The following is a 19,128-nucleotide window of genomic DNA, read 5'->3' as shown; positions in this document are numbered from 1 at the left end:
GGACAAGCTGGAGGGAATCGACTCTGGCTTAGTCCCTGCGTCGCTGTGTTCAGCCAAGCCTGGGGCAGCAGTATTTTTGGGGGAAGGGGAGGAAAAAGAGAAAGGATGACAAGTGGCAGAAAAAGACTGAGTAACAAGAAGAGGAAGAAAAGTGAATCCCTCGGAGCTACTCTGGTGACCTCAGCAGCCCGTTGATGGCACGTCGTACGTATCTTGCTTGTGTCTGCACCTGTTAGACTGGGTTTCATTTTTGCTTTTGACCCTGAAGTGACAGGACTGTGCTCATGCAAGAAATATTTTCAACTAATTTTTCACACAAAGGTATCTGACTTCTGGAAGTCAATACAACCAAGGATTTGTTGGTTTAAAGACCAAATACATGCTACCCATGACTCTCTTTCCCTGTGATAATTTTTGAGCTGTGAATTTCCCACAGTTGCCTTCAGTAAAATCTCAGTTTACATCCATGAGTACATTTTTTTGGTATAGATTTAGTCTGGAGTTTGAAAAATCTCAGTTTTATAATTCAACAGCTGTAATGTGTTTTCTGGGAACATTAATGTCTCTGAAACTTGATTATGCAAATATTTGCAGAGGGCAAACAAAAGCTCAGCGAAAGCAAATCCATAAAATAATTAAGGAAATATTGGTGTTTTTCTGTTTTACAGTATTTCCTCCTCTCTGAGTATTTCCCAAACTCTCAGGATGCTTCTTTCCTCTCCGTGATTTACAGAAGTCTCTGGCGACGCTAGTTGCATCCCAAGTGAGGTCACGTTTAGTGAAGAAACCCATCAAGCAGCCGATGCCATTTTAACATATGAGCTCTTTGGCAATATTTTGTAGTTTCAAATAACCCTACCAGCATCATCAGAATTATGATACTAAGCACTGTTCAGATCTGCGAACTCTTAAAGAATGAAGAAAAATAATTTTAGATCGCCGTTTAATTTAGGCCCCTTGGTTATTGGTGGGCAGCTGTAGTTTTCAACATCTAGCATTAAATACCAGGTCATTGACTTGGTGGTTATGCTGTGAAAGGTATGTATTTCATGAAACTGCTTTTTGTTTTTTCTCTCCTTCTGTAAGAATTTAGGACTTTTCAGTTGTTTCTTGTCATACATGTTGGCTTACAATTCTGTAGTGTCACTGTAGTAATCCTGAGGCAGACAAGTCAAATTTGGGTTGAGCTTGAGACACCTTGAATCAAGCTGTTTGTGTACCCAAAGCACCAGCTGAAGCCCCAGGTAGGGCTGCAGTTGTGGTGCTCCGAGTCAAGGATTCAGCTGAGCCCTGCCAACTTGCAAGTCAGGTGGTGGGGAACCACGTCAGGTCGTAAGAGATAAGATGGGAGCCCTTATCTATTTTATGTGGCAGCTTTGGAAGTGAGAGACTTGTTCTCTGCCTGGCCTTGTGTTCCTAGTGCGGTTCTGTAATTTTTGTACTGGATTGGCGCTGCACAAAATAAATGTATTTATAGTCTCAGGTGGTGTTCAGAATGAGTGTTCCGGATAAAATTGCTTGCCGAAGTAACTCTCCTGATGCTGCAAGAGAACTGGGCCAATAGAGAATTTGGGTCACCACACCTAAGAAGATTTCTGTAATTAAAACAGCTCTTATAGAGCATATTTGCATTTTTACATGGAATAGTTGAAAAAGCTTTTAACTTTCAATCAATCTAACCCTTTTCCTCCTGAAACACATTTTAATAGCTCCAGATCTAAAGCTGAAAACCGTTTAGCACCAAATTCTGATAAAGACAAAAATCATCCTTGCAGGATTTTCAAAAACTTATTTCTCAGGTTGAGAAAGATTTATAAACATGTTTTTTTCTGCATGTGTCACCCTCTGAGTACTCTATGCACGAAGCCCTACAAAATATAGCTGGCATGGGTTAAATGCCATGGAAATAAAAAAGAACGAGTTTGAATGAAAAAAACATTTGAGACTGAAGATTTTTATGTTTCAATTTTAAACTGTAGTCAAAAAAGGTACTGTATACTCTCAGTTGATGAATGCTGCACACACTGCAGAAAAAATGCATTGCAAGGTTTTGGAGAAGTGCCTGCAACTGATACAGTGGGTTTTGGACAGAATTTTATTTTTTATGGTACAGGATTTTTAAAAACACTAACAATTCTCAAGCCTTCTTGCTCAGCTCTGTTATTTTTTGAAGAGCAATGGAATGTGCTCATTATTTTCCAGTATTTCTTCTATGTTGTTACTGTGGAGAAGGCAGACAGTATGTATCTGAAACCTCGCAGATCAGTCTTTAATGATTTCTAGATTTAGAGCGAAGGAATGAAATTACTAACATTATAGTTAAGCACAAGTTTTGGCTTCTATTTATTAATTACTTCTAATGATGACCTGTGTGATCATGCACACTTACACAATTAGCATTTATATTTTAACTTTTTAAATTAAAATCTTGAATACCTACCTGTATAGAATATTTAGAGTAGTATGCGATAATGTAAGAGTTCTCTGGAATAGTACTATGACTGTTTGACAGAGTCTCATAATGTCAGAGTTTAAATTATTGAATAGCTACAATTCTCCTGTAGAAAGTGCAATGTAGATTAATAGACATAAAAGAAAACATGTTCCAGATGAAGTAGCTGAGTAAATATATCATCCAAGTGGTTGATAGAGTAGCTAAATTACTGTAAACAAACAATAAAACGTCTTAGAGGAAATATCTCAGAGAAGTTGCATATTGGAAGAGTAAAAAGATAAATGCAAATTGTAAATATATAAAGGGAAAAGGCTGGATGGCAGTTTTTCAATTTAAAGTGTAGGTTCTCTTGGCTATCTGCCTAATAAAGTTGGTGCTCCTGAACAGTAATGACCAGACCCTCAGACACAGAGTAATGCACAGCAGATGCCAGTCAGTGTAAGATGGATGCAATCTGTTTCTGCTATTAAAGACTTATAATGGAAATATTTATAGGCATTGTAATATGAAAATGTTCAGTAAAAGTAAAATGTTGAGACTGTATACATCATTAATCAATTATAAGCCATCTTAATGCATAGTGGAGTGAGAAATCAGGGTCCCTAGATATTTGTTTTATTAGTAAGCTCAGTCCTGCAGAGTATCGATTCACTGTATACCACATAGCGGGCTTTTTTTTTCTTTATCTTCGATAGTTTTAGTTTCCAAGAAAATATCCAGGCTGGAACTGATCACCCTCTACCCCTAAGGCTGAAGATGTCAACTATATGGTTTTATGCTAGAGGTATTTGTGGAAGCATCAAAGTTCTTGCCTGCCAACCAGTGGCTAAATGCCATCAGCAGCAGAGACAGCTGGGAGTTTTCAAGATGTAGCTAAGGTAGAGCTGTGTTGTAAAATAGTCTTACTTACTTCACAGAGTAGAAAAAGGTGAAAATTAAATGTACTAGCAATGGCAGCAGGGTTGTCAATAATGTCCCTTCCCAGCTCACTAGAGGCAGCCTGGAAGGGATGGAAGAATTTGTGTCTTGTGGCATCATACCTTACTTTCTGCTAACTTTTTTCTCTTTTTAGTGTATTTTTCATCCTACTTCCAGTGGAGAACTCTTATGTAGATCAAAAGGTAGTGGTAATGAGCTGAACTGATGAAGCCTTCAGAAGAAAAGAGGAGGAAAAAAGAAAAACTACTGTAACTGGTTTCAGTAAGGGGGCTTGCTTGAAAATATTAAATTTCTGATTCTCAGTTTTTTCTCAAAATGATGCTTAGAACAAGATGATAAAAAGTTTCCAAGAAAATGAAGATAGTAAGAACTAATACTAAAATTACACTGATAACTCTTCTAAATTCAGTATTATTTTATGTAACTAATTTATTCATTATGATTTCTGGAGAACATTGATGGCTACAAAAGCTAGGTTATAGACTGGCTTTATCTTTTTAATAAGAGACCTAATCCCACAATCATTATTTAATCAAAAGTTCTTCTTTTCAGAGGTTTTCTTGCATGTGTTTTCCCGAGTCAGGTCTGTGATATTTAAAATTTTCTGTAGGTGACAACTTACATTTTCAAAAGACACATGAAGAAATGGTCAGATTCTTGCCACATGCCACCATGATGAACAGTTAAGCACTATTAATTCCCTTTTATGATGGGCACTGAGGCAAAGGAAACTTAAATGTCTTGCACAAGGCTGCTGAGGAATTAGTGTTAAAGATGACGAGACTGAGGATTCCTATCTCTTTTCAATACCCAGCAGAAATACAACAATAATCAAGCGGAAAAGTACTGACATAACAGTTTGTAAAAACCCTAAGAAAAAAGCGAATCAGAAGATGGAAACTCAGCAAAATGAAGGATCACCCTATTTCGACCCATCCTTTCCACCAAATGACAACTCCCTGGTCAGCAGAGACTCATCAGGTGTCTCATCCATGTGGAGAGCTTTTTAATCCTTAGCATAATTGCTCATTCATTCTAGTTATCTGTTGTGTGTATTAGCCAATAAATAATGACTTTGTCCTCTTACACTGTGTATATCTGACTTATAGTCTCTTTGCTCACAGTAAAAGTTCCTGAACAATGTGACCCAGAGCAGGAGCGTTGCACGTCTTTATATGATCAGTCTCCGAAACCCCAGTCTTGTTCCTTTTTAAGACAAAGTGACAAAAGTCCCCTTGATTTTTAAGAGGCCAGAGTCACTGGATAGGTGAGTTCTGAATTCTCATATTAAAATACAATTATGTTATTTAAGTAAGGCAACTGCCTCTAAGATAAATCATACCTGAATATGGAAGGACCATTGGTGGGTAAAGTACATCAAAAAGCTGTGAAGTCTGAACTTGAATGGCCTCTAAAGCTTCATCTAGAATTCAGTAATTGCTGCCAAATTTTCAGGTGTCCTATGAACTACAGGTCAGCCCTAGGCTCTCAGACAAGGTGTGGAACGATGCTGTTAATGTATTTCTCCCTGTTACCCACAATATCACCAGCTACGTCCCTTTGCCAGTGGCACAGCAGCCAGGAGGGAAGAGTTGCTCCTGGCCTGGTTTCCTCCTATTTGCATTCTTTAGCAAGAGCAGAGAGCTCTGCTGGGGCAGTGATGGAAGTGCAGTATTTGTGCGTGGGAGAAGCTGGAACAGATGCCCTTTGGGATCACATACTTTTCATTTACTATTGTGTTCAGAATTGCTTATAAATGTTCCACTTTCAAATTACCACTTCCTTCTAATTTCCCATTTTAATTTATTTTTGGTTTTCATCAATAATGGTTTTGGCAATCCAGATTATTTCACTTTGTTTCCCTTGATAATTTTTATGGCTTGCATTTTTAAAAAACAATATCCCATTGAATAATGTTTAGCATTTATGCCTAGTTTTCTTGAAGATGAACAAAAAAAATGACTGTGGCAGTTCAGTGTTCAAAGTACTGTTTGTTTTTTTGTCTTTCAGCCAGGATTTATATTATTTGCATTCACCTTTCCTAAACAGACAGAATGATGTAAAATTTGGAGGAAATATATTCTGTATATAAAGAATGCTAGTATGAATAATTTTTAATTATCCTTCCGTTGCCCTAGTAATGAACTGATGTAGTTATGATCTTCATTGCTGTGTGAAGAACGGAGCAGGGATTCAAAAATAAGCCAGACATCTAATGGAAATCTTCCCTGTCCAACCACATTTGATTGATTTGCTTGTCTTTCAGTGAGAAATGCCACAGAGCTGGAAAATCTGTCTGTCTCTGTCTCTGCTGAAGGCGTTTGAGTTATGTTTCTTAATAATGTAGCTTTATATTTAGTGGTGACTTACAAAGACTTTGCCCTTCTTTCCCTGAAGGCAAGATATGATCCAAGTTGCCTGATCAAATGAAAGCTGGTGTTGTTGAGTGTAATCAACATGTGTCAAATGATCTTATTAGGCAACTTGATAGTACAACTTTCTTGAGGCTGACTCTAGGGCTTACTGGATACATCATTTCTCTGTAGAACACCGAACATGCTGGAGGAATATACAGCATGTATAATGCATGCTGTAGTAGCCTGCTGATGAAATGTGGATGGAATCAAATAGTAAAACTGGAGTATTGTTGAAATCTGCTGCAGATGCTGAGCGAATTGATAAATAACTACTAATAACCAGAGTAATAAGAGTTTTGCTATGCATATGCTCAGAAGAAGTTTATGTTTCAAAGGGAAGTTCAAGTATGTCTGGATTGTTCTCAGGTTTCAATAGCAAGGCTGCACTGCAGCTGCTTTGCGTTGCCTTTTTGCCATGCAGCAGCCTCACAACGCCGTGCTGGGAAGGGGAAGGTGCTGCACAGCGACTTTTTTGCGCTCTGGTGAACTCGGTTAATCAGGACTGGGTAGGAACAGACAGAATGTTACACTGGCTCAGCTGATGTGCGGTGACTCTGTCAGCTGCTGGAACGGGATCACGTCTGACCATGGGTTTGTACCTTTCGTTAATTGATTTCAAAATTTTTTTGGAAAACATGGGATTGTACTGTTAATGACTACACTGAGAGAAAGCTTAGGTGGTCTCTCCACTATGACACAAAGACTTCTTGAATGTTTAAGGACATTAAATCAACACAAAATAATGGGTGACTTTATGATTTAGTGTGATGGTAGGCAATTCCCACTGATCTTCTCCTCCTTAATCCCATTTGAGTAGGTGGCTGTTGGACAATTAAGACTCCTAGCCTGCCAATGATTATGTCAATTTTAATGCCAGCTTCTAAATTTTATTGAATTACTGTGAGATTCACTTTAGGTTTCTGATCCAATAACGTTTTAGTAATTAGTGACCTCATGGACATACAATACTGCAATAGTCATTTTGATGAAGATTTTGTTGGTTAAAAGAAGATCAGGCACTTTTGCTATAATTAAGCGTGACTATGAAAATGGAGAACCAGCACAGGCAGGGGAAGAGAGAAGATCTTGCTTCTGCAGGTGCGTGCTGGTGGCGCAACCAGGTCTGCCAGCCAGAGGGACAGGCAGCTAGTGAGGCATCTAAGGAGAAGGGGTAATTCCCATGAGCAATCAAGACCTTCAGCCCCTTAAAGAGCAGCTGATGAGATTTACCTGTCCTCTGGCTGAGTTCTTCTCTGGAGGTCTCCTAGGGCTGGAAGGGACCCAAGATAGGGCTTTTGAGAGAGTTGGAAAGGGGATTTACAGCTGCAGCTAAAAGCCATAAGCGGTGTTTGTGTGGGCACGGAGTGATGGAGCTGGACCCCTTCCCATGGACTCCTGGCCCCTGAGGACGTTTCTTGCACAGCTGGAAAAGGCCACCTTGAAGTCTGGGATAGCAATGGGGCAGAGGTGAAGGTGTAGCCACAAGCTCTGGGAAGGAACTACTGGACTCAAATGTCATGTCATGTCACGTGTTGCTAAACTGGAAATTTGCAGAAGCCTTTCTAAAACAGATGTTTATATTAAATCCCCCCGTATCTATGAGAATTAAGAAGTTGCTTATTTCAGTAAGTAGTTTTGTTCCAAAGAAATTCCTTAGGAAATAAAATGAAGGAGATGTTCTCATTTTTTGTATTAATACTTCAGTTAAATATTTATAACTAGAAGCTTCTGTGTTGTACTTTGAAGCCAGACTGTTTCTTAGATATGTGTTAGTGTCCAAATCTGTCACTATAACATCTTGAATCCTTTAATTAGGTTTGCCAGTTCATAAGCAAAATAAAATTTCTACATCAGATGTTTCTTTGAGATACAGAAGATGTTTCCTTCATGTTCTGGGTTATTTAAATTTTCTGCAATGCAAATTCTAGACATAGTCTTACAGAAGGCTAAATTAGTTTGAAAAACAGAGGTCATATCAAAGCTGGTGTAGAGCTCTGGCTTGCTGTTTTTGGTTTTTTATTGTTTCTAAATAAAAAAAAAAACTTCAGAAATGAAAACTCTTCCTTCAGCTCAAGAGTTCATACAGTAGAAATTGCTATGAGACTTCTCTCTTATGTGGCAATAGATTTCTTTCTTTCTTTCTTTCTCCTTCCTTTTAACATTTTTACCCAGATGTTACAATATAAAATTCCTTATAAATGAACAATATAAAAATGTACTTAATTGATACACCTCTCTACCTTTCCTAGAAGGAGCTGTAGCATTTTATAGCAAGGCCATCTTCTCTATGGATAGAAAAGCTTTTCAGATTCAGGGTTTTTGGCTGTGGTATGAAACAGCATACACGATGAAACAGCCAGAGAATCAGCATGTGGCATGGCTTCCTTCTCCTGACAGGGCATATGCCAAAAAAATATAAAAAATTTTAAAAATGATGCAAGCTTTCACAGTGTGTGTGAAAAAGTACTATTCCACTGGGTTCTACCATGCATGTTGTTCTAAGGAACAACATTTGAAAGAGAAAATGCTGGTTTGGCTCATTTGAGGGTCCTGAAGGTCCAAAGAATAAGCCGTATTTCTCAACTTGTCTAGATTTAAAGATATTAAAGGAGGGGAGGGAATTTTAAGGTAGATTTTAATGAAAAATATTTTCAGAGCACTTCTATATTTTGCATTTAATCTTACCTTTAGAACTGCAAGTTTTCTGTTTTTTTTTTGTCTAAAATAGAAATGGAACTTTAACTAGAAATACTCGTGCATTGCACAACCATATACTGTCATATTTTGCAAGCTCTTTGTGTTGAACTGAGGCCAAATTTCATGTGCTAATAATGATGTAAAGATTCAGATTGTGGTGTAAAGTTGATGATCAGTAACAGCTGATTTTGGTAACCAAGTGAAGACTTTAGAAAATATTATTTCAGAATAGTTCTAGCTCAAATTTAAGAATAATTTAACCAATTCTTGGAAAAAAACCCCAAGAAATTAAGAATAATTTAATTAAATGCAACAGAATTTGTCTTGAGTCTAAAACACTTTACGTGATCCAGCTGACAGGTTCAATATTGCCTTCTCTTTTAGTCTTTAAGCTGATATAAGGCCAGGGAAAACTGACTAGCATTTGCTTCGTTAGTGATCCCCCATGTGCTGCTTCTGCATTCAGAATAATATGAGTCCAAAAACCTATGCTTATCTGTTGACCTGGAAGAAGGGTAAAATAGGGTGTAAATATAGGTATGCAGAGAAAATCACATGGGAGAAGAACAACATTTGTTTTGAGCCTAGGTTGTTCTAATAAGACTTTAAGGTAAGAGTAGTCTGTAAACTTCACATTTTTGAAGACTTAGAGATTAAAATTCTGTAAAAATTAAACTTTTTGCTCTATAAGGAATAAGAAATGTCAAAGCTGGTTTTGTAACTCAAACTTAATAGCCTGCCCTCCCAACTTAAAGCAATGGGGGATGTTGAGACATTTCAAGAGTAAAGAAATAAATATTCATTCTCTTTCCATCCCCCTAATTTGTTACAGTTTGTAGGATTAAACAGGTGAGCAGCAGGAGGTTTACAGGCCTTTCCAGAAGAGGAGCTGAAGGGTTGCAGGCAAAAACCTCTTTGGAGCTTTGAAAATGCCAAGTACCTTTTAAAGAAGAGACAGCCTTATTAAAGTTTATTTTACTGAAAATGGTGATAAACCACCTAATGTGCAGTGTGTGAGGCAGCTAGTTTTGACATTAAAGATACAAAATGAATTCAAAATATCATAAAATAGGTGCTTTACAAAGTGTTAAAAGACCGACATTTTCCTTCCTCTGTCTGGGACTGTCGGAAGTTTCTGAATCTGACTTTTAAAACTCTTGTTACTGCCTTACGGCACTGTTCACAAATACAGTCTCCTCATGGGAGCCTCTCTGAGGATTTTTCTTGGAGATAAAAATGATGTTTTCTTTAGATTCAATCCCACGGCAGCCCTGAAGATGTTTTTGGTTACTTTCTCATCGGAAACTGGAGACTTAAAAAGCTAGAAACAACACTTAGAATTCCTCTTCTAAAAATGATGTATTTTCCAGCTTCCAATGAGGAATTAACATCAGTATTGGATGAATTTCATCTAATTTTTCCCATTCAGCTGGCTACTCAAGATGGCCCAAGTAGGTTTATGACAGGAGCAGTTGCTTCTGCTTCTTCCAGCTGTATCAACTTCAGCCAACCCACCACATCACGCTGCAGCCCTGTGCAGCCACCTGCTGTCTCTGTCTGTTGGGTGTCAGTTGAAGAGCTTTGGTCTAATTCTTGGTCTACAGTAAATTAATTAGTTTATTTGAGAAGTAAATAAGGTCTAAGAAAGATTGAAAAAATGAGCACCTGTGCGTTGATCTGGAGTTTGCTCTTCTGTAATAAGAAAATTGATGTAGGTTAGTTTTGGAAAAGGAGGAAGCCCCTACGCTGCCTAGCACTGTGTCAGTATATGCAGTGACATGCAGATGGTTGAAATATTCCATCAGAAGTAGCAAAAATTTTCAACAGCACCAGATTTGAAGCAGCTAATACAGCCATGGCTGTAATGGCCATGTTTTTGGGCAGTCCTGTGTTACTACTGAGTGGCTGTCCAGGGAGGCAAAATTAAAGGCACATTTCTTAAGCTGATTAATAATGACATATGCATAATCTTTAATAAGCTATTAATTAGAAAGGTGCCTGTGTTTTCAGCCTCAACAGATACGGCAAAGCTGTGCTCTGGAGTATCTGCTTATGCATGACTAGCACAGACAGGCTGAGCCGGAGGCAGACAGAAACTGCGGGCTCACAAATCCCCCCAGCATTTGAATATATGCAAATAATGCATTAACGTTCCACGAGGAATTTGTGATGGAATTAGCATCCAGGTCACCAAACTGCATTTTTTTTGTCCCAGGCTGATCTGCTTGCAGAGAAGAGAGGTGGCTCACGCCATTGCCACCCCCACACTGCTCTGTGGAAGGCTGTCATTAGTGATTACAACTATCATGTCTTTAATTACTGAGATACTTCAATTCAATCTGACGCAAAATGAACTTAAGGCTCTGTGGATTCTTATCGTGCTTTTTTAAAACAGGTTTTCATAACAGAGCGTGAAATTTAGCTCACTGTGAACTTTCTAGAAGTTGCCAACTGTCAGTGAGTTTGGGCCTGGTTTTGATCAAAACAGTTTATGACTTTCTGGGAAACCACATAAAAATTTGAGGGTTTGGAGGAATTTCCTCATACTCATCATTTCATGTCAGGAGGGAAAGCCCAGGATATTAATTTTTTTTCAGGTTACTGTTATTTTTTAGCCCAAGTCAATAATTGCTTCTGTTCACAAGGGCCCTCCAAAATAGACAGTCTGTATCTTCATGCTAAACAGAAAAAAATGGCAAAGAAAATATATATATATGGAGAGAAAAGTGATTTATGAAGATTATAAGTGGATCAATGGTGAGGCCAAAAATACTACTGAGCTACATACACTGCTTTTTGTCCTCTTCTGTCTCCTTCAGTCCAAAGCTTTCACTGATCCTGGCTGTCTCTAGACTCAGATGGGTTTAAGCAGTACTGGTGTTCATTATATATAAATACATATGTAATATAACAGCATTATATTGACAGCTGTTTAATTTAAATAGGACTCATTGGTTAGTGTACCTTGTTGTAGCAAGACAGGTACACACCATTCAAGTTAGATGTAGGACTCCACAGTAACAGGCACTGCACATGAAAACAGAAAGAGGTGGTCCCTGCTCCTGAAGAACTTGCCATCAAAGACAAGAGGGGTAGGACTGAGCGGCCTAGACATGGGTATTCAGTGACATTTAGGATAGCCTTGGGTATCTGAAATATCCCTTTGGTTGGCATGTATGACGCGGTACCTACGGGAGACCCATGTCCTTCTGCGGCATCAGCTGGAGGCCAACTATGAAACCCTGAAGCATATAAAATGACCCTACGGACACATTTAAACACCAGGTTTACCCCAGGTATGTCCTATGGATACACTCAGAGAGACATGTTTGCAAGAAGACAGACATCATCTAAGTACAGAAGTAGCTTAACTATTGTCAAGGTTCTAGTAGGTGTTACTACAGAGTAAAGTTTTTAAAGAACAATGTGTCCTTCAGACATAGCTTTGTAGATGTTTATAGGGAGCTGTCTGGCAAGGGAGACAGTACTAATTTATGTGCAGAGTCGTAATGCATAGAAGCAAAAAGATTTTCCTAAATGCAGTTGAATGGCATCATCATGTAGGCCAACTAATGTGAAATAACAATCTGATTATCTTCCTTTTGTCTTGCGGCATTCAGTATTGATCTAACACAAAAGTAGGAGCCAGATAAAGAACAGCACTGAGTTAAGTGACTAGTATAATTCATCCTCTTAGTTAAGCATTTCAAGAAAGAAAAAAGTGCTTATCTGGAGTCAAAGCTGCAACTGTCTGTAAACTGCTTAAAGAAATGCCTTTGGTGCAACCCTTAGAAGCATGCACTTAATTTTACTTAAAATATGAATGCTTTGCTTTGAAATGCAAAGAACATGTCATAGCATAAAAGTAATCTTAGAACAGCACAATTAAAGATACCCAGATATTCTTTATTTTGCTGTGGTCAGCAATGATATTATACTCTGCACCCCTATTGCACCTGCCAGACAAAATGGAGAAACAGTGATGGATGGGCTTGCTGGAAAATCTCAAGATATGGATGTATAAATTACTAAGGTATTTTCAGTGTTTTCCTTTGAAGGTCTTGCTTTAGGAGGGAAATCTGGGCTTCATAAGGTACTTGAGGAGAGTGAGAAATCAAAATTATGCATGGAGTGAGGGACTACCTACAGCTAGCTAATGGAGTATATTAAGAAAGAAAGGTTTTCCTTGAACTTTTGCCATCCCTTTAGAGCTTGTGGGAAGAAGCATTCAGTTGCCATCCAGAGACTTGAATCTTCTGAGGACCAGCCAGACCAGCGCTTTTTCTCAGCAAATGAGTTTTGAAGAGGAAACACCTACGACTTCATTTCACAGGGGCTGAAATCCTATTTTGTGAATGACGTGCCGTGCTGGGTGTGCTTCATGACATGAGGACCATTCCCTGTGGTGTGGGGCAGCAGGGCCCTGCTGAGCCCCATGTTGCTCCTTAAACTGGTCTCTCTCTTTGGGCTCTCAGTTTGTCCCAGTTAAGCCATTTTCTTACCTTCTGCGTGCTCCTAGAGTAGCCAAAGTTGAAGCCCAGAGACAAGTAATATAGACACATTACACGTACGGGGAATCCTGTAATGATTGTGTATCACCAGAGACTACTGTTTCATGATAACCAACCAGGATTATCAATACACAAGATTTTTACTCTCTGCACTTGTATGTCAGTACCATATAGGGATTAGTACAACATTTTCTGAAACTAGAACCTAAGAAAAGTGGCTGGCACTGCATCTTTTTGTTCCTGTCAGCAGAAAAAGCAGGAGAGCATGAAAAACGTGGTCTGTGAGCCTTTTGAGGAGAGATGAAGTGGGAGAAGAGGTGCCAAACCTCAGGTGTAGATAAGGTATTTCTACAAGGGTCAGCTGACAGTCTGGAACTACAACATATTATAAATCATTCCTGCCTATAAGTTAGCTACGGTTTTCAGCTGCTTCTGGTGAAAGCAAAAAGTGCAAGTTACCTTATCATTTGCAAATACATAACAAGTTTTTCTGCAGAAATTGACATTTTCATTGCTTTCATCCTGCAATGGAGGAACAACATGGTACAATGTAGTTTTCTATTTTTAATCTCTTACTTTGCTCGGATATTATGCCAGAATCTGCTGGGAAGGGAAATACAAATCTTTGCGCTCTAACTTGTAGTCAAAGAGGGGTTTTGAATATGTAAATTGTAAATCTAGGTGGAATTGGAGGTTCGTTAGCTCTGTTAAAGGTTGTTTTCAAGAAACATTTAATAGACTCTAACCACTAATCACTGGGTTACACTTGCTACATTTGTCAGTGAAATTTAGGAAGGCTAAATAGGAGGAGTGTGTCTTGGGTTGACAAGAGCAACGCTGCACTGAAAAAGAGAAGATGCAGTTTATAAACAACTGCTGCTTGCAAGGCAGAGGAAGATAACCTCAGTATAGTCAACTCAAATCACCTGAAACCTTTTTAGGAAAGATGTCAGGTTTTCCCAGCAGGTTGGCCAGTCTCCCTGTGTTATACGGCCTTTTCTAGGCAGCCATTTCTGTTCCTTGCTGGACAGACTGGCACTAATGGTGCTGGGAGGCCGATTTGCTGCCTCTCTGATCTGTGGCAACTATTTTTATAGTCTGAGAAGGGATGAGTAAAACTACCCAACTTAAATTTTCTGCAGTCTTCATTATTTTATCTGTCTTCACCTTTTCAAAACTAAATATTGATGTTATTCTGATTTTTCCTTACGTAGTGTCATCAATTTTATGCTTGGAGGCTCATCCAGTCCCATCTCCTGTAGATAGCAGGCTTTGAAATGTGTTTAATGATTTTTGTGTTATGTCTGGTAAGTTAGGTCAGGCTGCAGCACGGAGGTTCTTGGGAGTGTAAATGCTTGGTTTGGTTTGCACCAACAGCAATGCAGAGAGAACCCCGTGTCCCTGCCCCTCTGACCTCATATCAGTCAACTGAAATTGTGGTCTGCTTTAGCCCACGTGCTTCACCCATCCAACGTGCTTCACCCATCCAACGTCTGTCCACTCCTGTTGTGTTGGATAGGAGTGGATGTGTGTGGTGAAAAGCAGAGGCAAAGGAGTGTACCAGAGCAGGGTGTTAACTGAGAGATAAAAATAGTATCTGTACTTTTTGTCATCTAAAATGAAACCGTTGAACATCCCTGGACCAAGATGTTTAATTTTATCTCAGTTGTACAGTAATCTATGCCCTCCAAGACAAATTAATACACCATGAAAGCTTTAATTTTGCTGCAGCCAGCCAGACTTCTCTCCTAAGGGCTGGGTTCCTAGACTGCTGTAAAGAAAAAGAGAGGGAGAAAGAAAGAGTGGTTTAAAAATACTTTTTTTAAGACTGCTATCCTGTGAAACTTTAAGGGATTATAAACCATATCAGTAGCTACTGAAATATTTAGTCACGAGTATTTTTTACAGAAAATGTCAGAAAAACATCACAGAATGTGCTAACTGTGGCTTTCTCTTACCGCATGATCCTGAGTGTACACGCAAGTGTTAAAAAATGGGTATTTTAAAAGAAAAATTGGCAGCAGAACATCTAGCATTTTCAGCAGAAAATGTATATTTCTTTTGATGTGGATCATGTGTTAGCAAGGAGGGATAATCAGAAAATATCATATTCACTCAATATCATATCATATATCATTCTTTTATAAATAATTTTCATCAGATAGACTAATTTAACACACTTTGTTGGCAGTACCTGTTGCTGCTATGGGATATGCTTGCAGCTGTAATTTCAGGTCCTTAATGTTTATTCTGTTACCCTGTTTTTTGGTATTATTAAATCTTGCCTGATTGTTTCAGAAATTCTCCAAAATTTTTTATTCCCATGTTCATACTATTCCTGGTTTTGCACAGTTTATTAAAAGCTCATATTATATTACATGTTAAATCATAAAGCATGTGTGGTTTTGCTAAAAATTGTGCCACTAATTGTGTCCAGTACTTCAAACATAGATCCCTTGTCTAGCAGGAATGTGACTAGACTAGGGATATAAAAGCCTACTATCTTTGTGTTAGAAGAAGAGCATTCAAAAGTAATTCAGGCAAAACACTTAGCAGAGAACACAACCCACTGTACAGGTGAGCACTCCATAAAAGCCCTCTCTATATGTAAGCTGAGACACTAAAGAAACACTCAAGAAAAATTTGAATTATTTATTTCCACATGTTATCCTTTAAAAGCACTTTCAGATCACTCCAAAACACTCCTGTCAGCACATAGTAATCTCAGAAACAGGAGGAGATGAAAGACACACTACTTGCGAGAGGCTTTGGAGAATGGAAGTGCAGGTAACTATCGCTTAAATGGGCCAGCACTGTCTTTCTCTAGTTCTTTAGACATTGTGATAGGATTGAGACATTTATTTTAATTTTGCAAACAGTTTTGCCTTCAAAATCCCCGGGCCTTAGTGATCACCACATGACACTGTCCAGCTGGATGAGCCAGGGACAGTGGGTGTCTGTGCCCCAAATGGATGTGAAAGTGCATGGATCATCCCGGATTTTCCAAGAGAGACAGGACAGGCAGCATCACAGCCCCTGAAATGACAGAAGTTCTTTCACTGCCTAGCATAAAGCTGTGGTGCAGGCAGCCCCTCATCCCCTTGTGTCATTTTCAGTTTGGCCTCCTTACTGAGTAACTTAAAACAATTCTCGGAAAAATGTGAAAACAAACCTGCAGTTTTACTCCTCTCTAGGTGTCTGCTGGGGCCATGCAATGTTCCCTCTGGATCTGGCAAGCAGGCTGGAAAGGTAATGAAACACTATGTCAAAGGTGATCCCGAAGGGTCATTCTTGCAGTTTGTTGTGTTCGTGATCAAGATTTATTGGCATAAGTACAGAGTCCCTTACCTTGCTTTGGTGTTACCAGTGTTTGAGGGCGTGCTCAGGTCTCTGTCACCGAGCTGTCTTAGAATCATAGAATCACTGAATCGTTAAGGTTGGAAAAGACCCTTAAGATCATCAAGTTGAACCATTAAGCTAGCACTGCCAAGTCCACCACTAAACCATGGCCCTAAGCACCACGTCTACCCGTCTTTTAAATGCCTCCAGGGATGGGGACTCAACCACCTCCCTGGGCAGCCTGTTCCAATGCCTGACCACCCTTTCGGTGAAGAAGTTTTTCCTAATATCCAACCTAAACCTTCCCTGGCGCAGCTTGAGGCTGTTTCCTCTCATCCTATCCCTTGTTACTTGGGAGAAGAGACCAACCCCCACCTCGCTACAGCCTCCTTTCAGGTAGTTGTAGAGAGCGATAAGGTCTCCCCTCAGCCTCCTCTTCTCCAGGCTAAACAACCCCAGCTCCCTCAGCCGCTCCCCATAAGACTTGTGCTCCAGACCCTTCACCAGCTTCGTTGCCCTTCTCTGGCCACGCTCCAGCACCTCCATGTCCTTCTTGTAGTGAGGGGCCCAAAAGCGAACACAGGACTCGAGGTGCGGCCTCACCAGTGCTGAATACAGGGACACTATCACTTCACGGCTTCTTTGTTCCTTTTTGTCTGCCTTGTACTAACATTTATTTTCTTCCTTAAAAAGATAAAAGGAATAGATCAGACAATTTATTCCTACCATATTTTTAGATTTCTCTGTCTGTCATTTTAAATAAAAAGGAAATGAAGAGGATGAAATTCTGTGAGAGTAAGCTGGGTGTAAACGTTTATTGTTAACAAGTGTGAAGTTCTACAGTTCTAGTTCACAGTGATGCATTAACCCTAAGATTATGGGTTTTTTTAAATTGGCTTTTTCATAGTGCAGAGAGACTGCTGTCAAACCAATTATTTGTGTGGAGTTTCAAAAATCATAGACTTGATTTACAATCTATTGAAAATCAGTGGGATACGTTTAAAGTACTGTTGTGCTTTCTGAAATCCCACCAAGGATGTGGGCTTCTGACGATGCCAAAGTACTAATTCAGCTACTTTGAACTATACATCATTTTGAGGTGAACATCTTGCTTGCTCTATGGGAGAGGAAACGCATCGATCTGTTTCCGACAGTCCCTACCACCGATCTGAAGGCACAGCTGAGACTGCTGGTTACATTTATGTCTGTCTGGTGTTCAAATGGAGTCTGTGGCTGTTGTGCCTTTTCTGTCAGAGCAGAGTTTTATGTTAGGTGATACGGCCAAGGTCGCAGGAGAGAATACCATAAAACTTGGATAGTTTTGCATGGCGATTGAAGCCATCTTTTTTCTTAAGTGGCAAAGCCATTCCAGGAATATAATGGAACAGCTGATAACCTAATTTGACCTGCTTTTAACTGCCTGAATTTCCCATTAAATCTATGGTATTTGGTGCTATTGAAAATTGGAGAAAATATTTGTAACAAGACTGTGTCACTGGAAAATACTGACTTGTCAATATGGGAAAGGTTTCTTTTCAGTGTGTTGCCTTGCTCATGAAATATGAGAAAAAAGCTTTGAAACTGTGGAATTTTTTTTAAACAATTTTGTGGAAAAAATAAAAAAATCTCATAATTCAATTTGGTGGTTAATGTATTTCTAAAATTAAACTGAAGTCAAATAGAACATTTACAAAGTATTGAAAAGAAACGCCTATTTTGCAACTTTTTTTTGTATTTTAAAAACTTTTCATCCTGGTTCAGGATGAGAAAAAAATCATCTCCCTTAGCTCTCCCAGAGCTCTTAAAATGAGAGGGATTCAGTACATAGATAATATCTGAAAGCACTTGAGTTTGTCAGCTTTCACTATGCAGAAACATAAAGCCTTAGCACGAAACAAGAACAGAATATGCATATCCTAGAAATGCTGTTGAGCCTAAAAAAGCAACTCTCCTCCTCCCACCAAAGAACCCCCTGCAAGCCTCTTACATCGCTAAATCAACAGTGCACTGTAATTTCTTAGAGATGACCTTACAAGGATTTCATTTCCCTAGGTTTTCCAGTACCCTCTGTTCATAGGTTAAATGGGCTTTTCTCTTCTGTAATGGAAATATCCAGAAGACAAACCTGCGGTATTTGTTGCGCTTTACTGAACAAAATCTGTATTTCCCTTCTGAAAAGAAGCAGCTGAAATTATTGTGTGCAGGATGGTTTACAGACTATAAAAGATAAATTGTGGAGAAGGCTCTGTCCCCTTTTAAGTAAACAAATTTTCACTTGAAAGGAAAGCTATACAAGTAGGTAATAAACTAAAATAAAATGCCATTTGCTCCAGTTAGAACTTTGTTTTCCAGATGTATTGCACATCATGTTTACAAAATTTAACATTACACTGCATGTAAAAATTTTAAATATGCATAACATTTAAAAGTTATGGTAAGTAGCTCAACAATTGTGCATTTGTCTAACAAGTTAAGGAACTACCATTGTCCTTACATGCTCTGGTGGAACGTCATCATTTAAAAACTCTCTTTTTTTTTTTTTTTTTTGTACTTAGAATTTAGTCATACCTAGATTGGTATCAAAAATCATAAAGGACTTTGTGTATCACTATCACCTTCCCTACATGTGGGTGATTAAATTTTAACTCCTCCTGAAATAGAAATAGCATTCAGCAAGCAGTAGAAAAAAGCGAAAGAAATGGTACCATGTCTGCTACTCTTGGTGTAAATCGGGGTCCCTGAGCTCACTGAAGAATTCCCTGGTTTAACC

At 38.9% G+C, this 19,128-nt stretch overlaps 1 protein-coding gene across 2 annotated transcripts in view; it reads left to right on the top strand.

Annotated features, from left to right (window-relative positions):
* Positions 1-19,128, top strand: part of DPP10 (dipeptidyl peptidase like 10) — a 562,528-nt gene that overhangs the window by 10,934 nt on the left and 532,466 nt on the right. The window contains exon 1 of one of the 2 annotated variants that reach the window (XM_087732308.1): positions 16,250-16,268. The exons of the other annotated variant lie outside the window; for it this stretch is intronic. The gene's annotated coding sequence lies outside the window, so the exon portion shown is untranslated. Of the gene's footprint in view, positions 1-16,249; positions 16,269-19,128 lie in introns of those variants that run through there. 2 annotated transcript variants of the gene reach the window in all.

This window comes from Nipponia nippon, unplaced genomic scaffold, assembly GCF_047370975.1.
Source record: "Nipponia nippon isolate SJK-2023a ecotype South Korea unplaced genomic scaffold, ASM4737097v1 scaffold_5, whole genome shotgun sequence".
In the NCBI taxonomy this organism is placed as follows: Eukaryota; Metazoa; Chordata; class Aves; order Pelecaniformes; family Threskiornithidae; genus Nipponia; species Nipponia nippon.
The sequence above is the reverse complement of the archived record's forward strand: the minus strand, read 5'-3'. Positions and strand labels throughout refer to the sequence as shown.